The sequence below is a fragment of the Mytilus galloprovincialis genome, chromosome 13, assembly GCF_965363235.1.
Source record: "Mytilus galloprovincialis chromosome 13, xbMytGall1.hap1.1, whole genome shotgun sequence".
NCBI classification, from domain to species: Eukaryota; Metazoa; Mollusca; class Bivalvia; order Mytilida; family Mytilidae; genus Mytilus; species Mytilus galloprovincialis.
Genome location: NC_134850.1, coordinates 43,264,498 through 43,273,808, shown reverse-complemented (window position 1 = coordinate 43,273,808; position 9,311 = coordinate 43,264,498). Strand labels below are relative to the sequence as shown.

At 32.2% G+C, this 9,311-nt stretch overlaps 1 long non-coding RNA gene across 1 annotated transcript; it reads left to right on the top strand.

The window, feature by feature from the left end:
• Positions 1-5,187: 5,187 nt before the first annotated feature.
• Positions 5,188-8,070, top strand: LOC143056032 (uncharacterized). The gene is made up of 2 exons (XR_012972213.1): positions 5,188-6,044; positions 7,503-8,070. It is a non-coding gene; the product is annotated as an uncharacterized LOC143056032 (long non-coding RNA).
• Positions 8,071-9,311: the final 1,241 nt, after the last annotated feature.

Genomic DNA, 9,311 nt, shown 5'->3' with positions numbered 1-9,311 from the left:
GTTTTTTTTTTATTTCTTTGCATCTTAAATTGGGATTGCACTGAGTTATTTCATGATTTCTTTTGTGCTATATTTTCGATACATTTTTAGTCTATCTTATAGCATCTTACAATTGTCTGACGACATAATGTGATACTTATTTTGTTCGTCAATATTATTCATACGATTCATACGATTTGAATTTACTATTAAATATCTTATTTTTTCTTAATAGTTAACTTTACCTACAGTCGAAAATTTGCAAGACGTAAAGTCTTTACTTATTTTACAGTTTTACATTAAACTCAATTTTAGTATTATAGTTTATCACATAAAGACTCGATTGTATTATAGTAATTTTCTTGAATAACTGTGTTAGTTGTATGTTAGTTCTTCACAACTCAGAAATAGATTCAAGGATATCAAAGTTCCATTATATCAAGGAGGTTATATGATTATTCTAAAAAACAACGAAAATTAAGCATATACTAGTATATGATCTTTTAATTGTTCTTGAACAGGGCTCCAGTTTTAAAAAAACAAGAGTTCAGATGATCAAGTTCTTTGAAGAAGGAGAAAGGGGAAACCAATGGCACTGCTATATCATCTCAGAAATTATATACATTATTACCATCATTATTGCAAGTTTATAAAGGATGCATTGACATCTCTTCTGTTATGGATACGTTTGACATATTCTGTATATGAAAAAAAAAACAAGTTCCTTTTGTGGCATAACTTTATTCATATAGATTATTTCTCCTACATATCTTTATATATTTCTTTCTTTAGTTCAAATTGGAATCTCAGATAAGCATCTGGTACTTTAAAACCTCTCCTCTCTGTTCCATGCCTCTGGTCGACATGTGTACTTCAGAATAATTCCTGACTGTCAGATGTATAGCAGAACTTTCACATAACTTCTTGATAAAACTGCTGTCTTACTTTTCGACACTGCAAACAAAAAATCGAACAGGCTATTAAAGATGGGGTTGCAACCACATGTTCCCCGTACAAACGGATCGGAACTAAAAGCTCTTTCCCGAATCTGGCACTGGATTTATACAGCAGATGCGTCACAAAATATAAACATGCTATCAAATATACTAGAATATGAAATAAAGAAAAATATAAATCGAAAATGTTGAATTATCATTTATGTCTACGAAACCACAAGATCCTACTTAATTGGTCATGTTTTCAAATCATATCAAATGTTTTCATTGGTCTTCACTTGTTAGAAAAATGTACTTCACTTCTTAGAAAAATGTACTGAAGTTATTGTTAGCTAAATTATCAATGTTAGGTTATTGTATATTCTTCAGAGCTGTATCTTGAACTAATGAATTGAAAAAGAGGGGATGGGTATACGTACTAAACATGTGTCTGTATTTTCAACATATCTAACAAACATGTGAGAAAAATGAGTTTTAGAATACGAAATATCTCTCTCATTCTGTAAACAGATATTAGTTTTCTCATTTTAATTGTTTTACATTGTCTTATCGGGGCTTTTTATAGATGACTATGCGGTATTGGCTTTGCTCATTGTTGAAATCCGTACGGTGACCTATAGTTGTTAATGTATGTGTCATTTTGGTCTCTTGTGGACAGTTGTCAAATTGGCAATCATACCACAACTTCTTTTTATACTGTAGGATTGTTAAGGTATTTTTGGTGTTTTTAAAAGCCCCCCTTTTTTTTGTAATATACACCACAAAAAAAAAACAGCATTTAGTTAGGATAAAGAACTAATAAACGTTAGTCCAATAATTTAAGGCTTCAGAGTTTCATATCATTTACATTCAAAATTTTTATCGGATTTATTTTTACTATCAATGTTGAACCATTAATTTTTATTGGATTTTTTTTCACTACCAATGTTGAACCGTTCAACATTGAAAGTAAACAAAAATTCGATAAAAAATGATGAATGTAAATGATATGAACCTCCGGTCTTATATTAAAGGACAATATATAAGACTTCTGAGGTTCATATCATTTACATTCAACGGTTTTATCGGATTTTTTTTCTACTATGAACCGTTCAACATCAAAAGTAAAAAAAAATCCGATATAAAAACGTTGAATATAAGTGATATGAACCTCCGAAGTCTTATGTAATAGCACTACGGTAAATACAATAATTGAAATTCAGTTAATTGAGTGTGGGAGGCTATTTTAATCCACTTTATGAGTGTGTATTATATAATTTTACAATGTAACAAACCTATCAAACACACCGTGAAAAATAACATTATCTCCCCTGGATATGCTTAACAACAAGACACAAAAAACTGTTACCTTTTTTTGCCCTATATAACATAATTATGAAAACCATTACATAGATAGAGAATACTGTCCTTGTGTACACGTTTGAATGTGTAGGTGTCACACTCAGAACGATCGTCTCTAGATTTTTTTTCCGGGTTCACGTAGCAACACGTTTCTTTTCTTCCCAGCTTTTCCTGATTATGAATCAATCCAATACATGCATTTATCCCAATGCAACAACTATTAAACAACTCACCTATACCAATGGTGATCGTCTAATTCCTAGCTGATTCCTTTAATCGTACCTTTCTTGACAACACCCATCGTTGTAGCGTCTACCATTGGAGGTAGCGAAATTACATGATTTAACAGGAGAGCGAAATAAACAAGGGGAGCAATTTTATCTAACCGCATTCCGGACTGAAAAGGAAATGAAAGAACATTTAAAATTAATAATAATTAGAGTTATCTCTCTTTGCATATTTTAAGTCAGTGTGTAGAAACCAAAAAAATAACTAAATCTATATAAATTAAGTTAATTATCTCCCTTCAAATATTTCAGACCAAGAATATCTTCCTTTATGCACATTCTCTGGTCATGTACTGGATCTGTGAAAAGTTTAATTAATATTGGTACAGTCATTTAGGAGGAGTTGTGCTTATCTCCCTTGAAAAAAATCTTACCAGAAATATCTTCCTTCATGCACATCTACAGGTTGTGTACAAAAACTGTGTAAAGTTTCATCAATATTGATTAATCTGTTTAGGAGTAGTTGCGCTTACAGACTTGTTGCCATTTATAGCTATATTTAACTAAGTAAAATCAATTATCTCCCTTAAAATAATTCCGACCAGAAATATTTTCCTTCGTGAAGTTTCATTAATATTGGTCCATCCATTAAGGAGGAATTGCGTTTACGAGACATATGGACAGACAGACGGATAGACGGACGGACAGGGTGATTCCTATATACTTCCCCAAAACTTTGTTTTTTGGGGGTATAAAAAACACAAATTAATACAAGTTACCCTAAGGATTGTTAAGTTTTAAGTTAAAGTGAAATTAGTTCAGTAGAGAAAAAGATTTTTTTAAGTTAGCAAACAATGAAAAATTGTGTAAAATTATCATTAAAGGGCAATAACTCCTTAAGGCGTCAACTGGTATTTTTAGTCATTAAACTTATTTGTAGATCTTACTTTGATAAACATTTTTATTGTTTACAGTTTATCTCTATCTATAATAATATTCAAGATAATAACCAAAAACTGCAAAATTTGCTTAAAATTACCAATTAAGTGGCAACAACCCCACAATGAGTATCGATTTGTCTGAAAATTTCAGGGATGATAGATCTTGACCTAATAAACACTTAAACTCCTCAACATATTTGCTCTAAATGCTTTAGTTTTTGAAAAACAAGCCAAAAACTGCATTTTAACCTATGTTCTATTTTTAGCCATGGCGGCCATGTTTTTTACAAAACACAAACTTTATACAAGATACCCTTAGAATCAATTAGCATAAGTTTACCTTCAATTGGTTCAGTACTTTCAGAGAAGAAGATTTTTGAAAGTTAACAAATATGATGAACAAATTGTGTAAAATTGTCTTTAAAGGCCAATAACTCCTTAAGGGGTCAATTTACAATTTTGGTCATGATATCTTATTTGTAGATCTTACTTTGCTGAACATTTTTGCTGATAACAGTTTTATCTTTATCTATAATAATATTCAAGAAAATAACCAAAAACTGCAAAATTTCCTTAAAATTACCAATTAAGTGGCAGCAACCCAACAATGGCTTTTTTTATTCCTCTGAAAATTTCAGGGCTGATAGATCTTGACCTAATGAACATTTTTACCCTGTCAGATTTGCTCTAAATGCTTTCGTTTTTTAGATATAAGCCAAAAACTGCATTTGACCCCTATGTTCTATTTTTAGCAATGGCGACCATGTTTGTTGATAGATCAAAACTTCGGATACAATTTATAAACTAGATACCCTAAGGAACATTCAGTTAAAGTTTGGAAGTATTTGGCGTAGTAGTTTCAGAGGAGAAGATTCTTGAAAAACTGCATTTTACCCTGTGTTCTATTTTAAGCCATGACGGCCATGTTTTTTGACGAAATAGAAAATAAAACACAAACTTTATTTTATACACCCTACTGATCATTCAGTTGAAGTTTGGTTGAATTTGGTTGAGTAGTTTTAGAGGAGAAGATTTTTAAAAGTTAGCAGATATGATGAACAAATTGTGAAAAATTGTCATTTATAAAGGGGTCAATTGACAATTTTGGTCATATTAAGTTATTTGTAGATCTTACTTTGCTGATCATTTTTGCTGTTTACAGTTTATCTTTATCTATAATAATATTCAAGATAATGACCAAAAACTGCAAAATTTCCTTAAAATTACCAATTAAGTGACAGCAACCCAACAATGGGTTGTTTTTTTTCAGGGCTGATAGATCTTGACCTAATGAACATTCTTACCCCATGTCAGATTTGCTCTAAATGCTTTCGTTTTTGAGATATAAGCCAAAAACTGCATTTGACCCCTATGTTCTATTTTTAGCAATGGCGACCATGTTTGTTGATAGATCAAAACTTCGGATACAATTTATAAACTAGATACCCTAAGGAACATTCAGTTAAAGTTTGGAAGTATTTGGCGTAGTAGTTTCAGAGGAGAAGATTCTTGAAAAACTGCATTTTACCCTGTGTTCTATTTTAAGCCATGACGGCCATGTTTTTTGACGAAATAGAAAATAAAACACAAACTTTATTTTATACACCCTACTGATCATTCAGTTGAAGTTTGGTTGAATTTGGTTGAGTAGTTTTAGAGGAGAAGATTTTTAAAAGTTAGCAGATATGATGAACAAATTGTGAAAAATTGTCATTTATAAAGGGGTCAATTAACAATTTTGGTCATATTAAGGTGGCTCACCCCAATAGTGACCCCCGGTAGAATTTTTTTATTTTCACATATTCTGTAGATTTTTTTATGCTGAATCCAAAAATGCAAAGAAAAAAGGGGGTCACCAGGCTCGTTTTCTCCTCAAATTGAAGCGAAATGTGCGATTTTGACCCTATTTCCAAACATGCCCACCCTTCCAACAATAACCGTTACATCAAATTCAAAGACTTTTAAAACCAAGTCAGTATGATTTTTATGTGAAAAAACATTAGAATTTGAAATGTAAACCTTTCCCTTGGTTGTTTTTGACTTAAAAATCCTTTTATTTTCAGATTAATGTCTAAATTTTGCATTTTCTAATTTTAGTTTAAGGCAAAAAATATTGGTTTAATCGATTTTTCGTAAAATTTCCCCGGTAGATTTTTTTTAAAAACAGATATGTCAAAGCTATGAACTTTTCGAACATTTTAAGGTAAAATAAAATGGGGGTCACCAGGCTTTTAAAAAAGTTACGAGCTTTTGTTTAACCCCTCTACCCCATAAGGTCTGATTTCATTGCACTCCATTAATTACTTAATTGTGAATTCTTTATTGATGGCTTTAATAAAATAATGTTTGTAATTATATCAATAAACGATTGCTGAATATAAACGTGGTTATCGTATTACTGTTTGTTATCAAAAAGTGAAATTTTGATTATTTTGGTGAAATACGGTAATTTTGTCTGGCGCGAGTTGCTTCCCTCTAATTTGGCGCCATTATCGGACCAGAGGAATTTCAAGGTCGCCATTGCCGAGCAGCATACTATATTGATGAATACGACCATGTACATGCATAACAGACATTGTGGCGAATATACAACGATGAAGGTAGAGTTATTACATAAGAAAACATAGATTTCGATATATTAGGCAGCCAAATGTTATCAGTATAACGAAAAATACAAACTTGGGGGTTGTCTCAAAATACTCGCTACTGTTGAAAATCACTGCGGCTGAAACCTTGCACGGGCTCAATTTCTGTTCCATGTTAAATATTATAGATCGTTATAGCTGGTATCTTATTTATGTGTTTATTTTACCTTTTACAGACAAGTTGTAAACATGTCTGGCCAGTTTTGCAAAATATCCGTGTGCAAACGGCCGAAGAGGAAGGGATGACATCTACTGTCATTTTTACGCTACCGTTAGCAATCATGGTTAGTGTCAAAGAATTAGTCTTTTTTAATCATCATTTTTAATAACTTATTTCGTAGCCAAGTTAGGTTCATATTAGTCCGAGATTAGCCCCAGCTTGTCTGGCAAAACAGCCGTTGGACGTCAGAGAAATCTTGGACTAGGGTCATATATGTATGTGGGGTACCCCATAACTTCCATCGGGACAGTTTCTACTCCTTGACCCCAACTATATTTCCCTTCCCATTTTACTCTAACCCCCCCCTCCTTTTTACTTCAATTCTTCCATCTCCTTGCCCCAAGACAAAATATATTTCAAAGATACCCCCTTTTCCCTGATCCCTCATTCCCCTGTCTCCTTACCCCTGTCCACCCGTCTATTAAGGTCTGGGGTTTGATTGACTTCTTTATTTTCTTGAGAATATGATATAATTGGCCTAATTTGTAAATGATAAATCCTACAGTAGGAGGCAAACGAAGTATTCATCTTTATCAATCACAATTTGTTTACCGTTAACCCCCCCTAATTCTGTTAGGTATACAAAAATGTCTTAAGGTCTAGTAATAGAAGTATCAAGGTTAAACATGTACAGAATGCGGCCATAAGTATTTGTCACTTGAGATTTTTAGCTGTTCATATATATTGTATATAATATAAAAAAAGAAGATGTGGTACGATTGCCAATAAGACAACTATCCACAAAAGACCAAAATGACACAGACATTAAAACAACTATAGGTGTATAGGTCTACCAACGTTATGAAACTAATACACAATTAATGCATATATATATGCTTACTACATTGTACCAACAAACACACATGAAGTTTGAATTTTTGGTGGGGTCGCTTTTACTTTTCTAGAGTTATATGCCCTTTACAAATTAAAAAAATGCTGAAATTTTGTTCCTTTCTTTAACACAAGTTTGCTTCATCCAAATGTTCTGAAACTTATATGCAATGCTTACTACAACAACACTCAGATCAAGTACAAATTTGGGTGGTGTCACCCTTTTCATCCTTTATATGCAAGCGGCTGCTCATCTGTGTCCCATGGACACATTACCATTATGAACTAGTCTACATCTATATGCTTTTGAATGTCAATAATTGTTGATTTTCTGACAGAATTACTCTGATATTTAATTTCAGGCTGCAAGTACATTTGTACATGTACATTGCAAATGGAAGGAGTGAGCTTGGAATGTTCAACTTTACTTGGAAACTATTGGCAAAGTACTGACAGAATTTCATGAGAAGCCAGTATCATATTCTAGTCTTGCAACCGGAAACTATGCGTAAAGTGCTGAAACTTAAGAACAACATTCTACATGTATATATGCAATATATGTTGCCACAATCCACTTAAGGAGCTAAGATCAACTATAAATTGGAACTACATGTATATGCTTTAGTGCTGTCAAAATCCTTTAAAAAAATCAAATCAAAAGGACCTACTTCACCTATATATATAGCTACCTGTCCCAATGATGAATACAGATCATATATATGAGTCTACTCTTATAAATAAAACAGTGAAGGAGAATAAAAATAAAGAAAATATAGAGCTGATCAGCTAATGATTGTACATGTACATGATGTATAAATGGCAACAATTCTTACATGTATACTAGTACATTGAAATTAATTATATTAATAGATGTTTTATAAATTTGATCTCATAGAAATTAGAGGAATAAAATCAATCACGTTTCAAAAATTTGATTTAGTTGAGCCTTTTTTTTAACACCAGTTTTCAGGACATATTATGGTATACCATTGACTGTCCGTCGTCAGCATGTCGGACATATACTCAAAAATAATAAATACTAATAGGTACATGTAGTAGTCAATATTGTGTAATCAATAGGTCATCTTCATGTATATTTGGTGTATGAAATGATTATTAAATGTCTTATCACAAATTAAAATATCAAATGAGAGGATGTGATATGATTGTAAATGAGACACAACAGACCAAATAACACAGAAATAACTATACCTGTAGGTCACCATATGGACTTCAATAATGAGTAAAACATATTCTGCATAGTTGGTTTTAAAGGTCTCAAAATGACAAATGAACAATTTAAAACATTTAAAATGAGAAAACTAATGGGTGATTTATGTACAAAATAATAAATGAATAACAAATATGTCTGTCTTGCAGGGTTTATCTGAACTTAACCTCATTTTCATGGACTTGTCTGTTTCTTGAATTCTAAATATGTTTCAAAATATTTGGTTGATGGGATGATTGTTACAGAGTCCGACATAGGGTGGGGGCTCATTGGTGGATTATATTGCAAATAACTGAAGCCAGCCCCGCTTTGGCAATCAGTCCCCACATTGCCACTAGAGAAATAAAATAACTAAGAAAAAAAAATTAAATCACGATAATTTCCTGTCGATATGCACATCTACATAGTATGTCCTTATTATCTACAAAGTTTCATGAAATTCTGTTGTGTGGTTTCAGAGGAGTTTCGATGACAAGCTGTTTGCAGTTGTATACTGCAACAAATAAGTTCAAAGGGGCATAACTCCTAGAAAAATAATTCGTAATTTCCTGTCGATATGCACATCTACATGGTATGTCCTTATTATCTAAAAAGGTTTTATGAAATTCTGTTGTGCGGTTTGAGAGGAGATGCAGTGACAAACTGTTGCAGTAGTATATTGAAGCAAATAGGTTCAAAGGGGGCCTTACTCCTAGAAAAAAAATATGTATATCTAAATAGTATGTCCTTATCTAAAAAGGTTTCATAAAATTCTATTGTGCGGTTTGAGAGGAGATGCGATGACAAACTTGCAGTAGTATAATGAAGCAAATAAGTTCAAAGGGGCATAACTCCTAGAAAAAGTTTGAATCATAATTTCCTGTCGATATGCACATCTGCAAAGTATGTCCTTATTATCTAAAAAGGTTTCCTGAAATTTTGTTGGGCGGTTTGAGAGGAG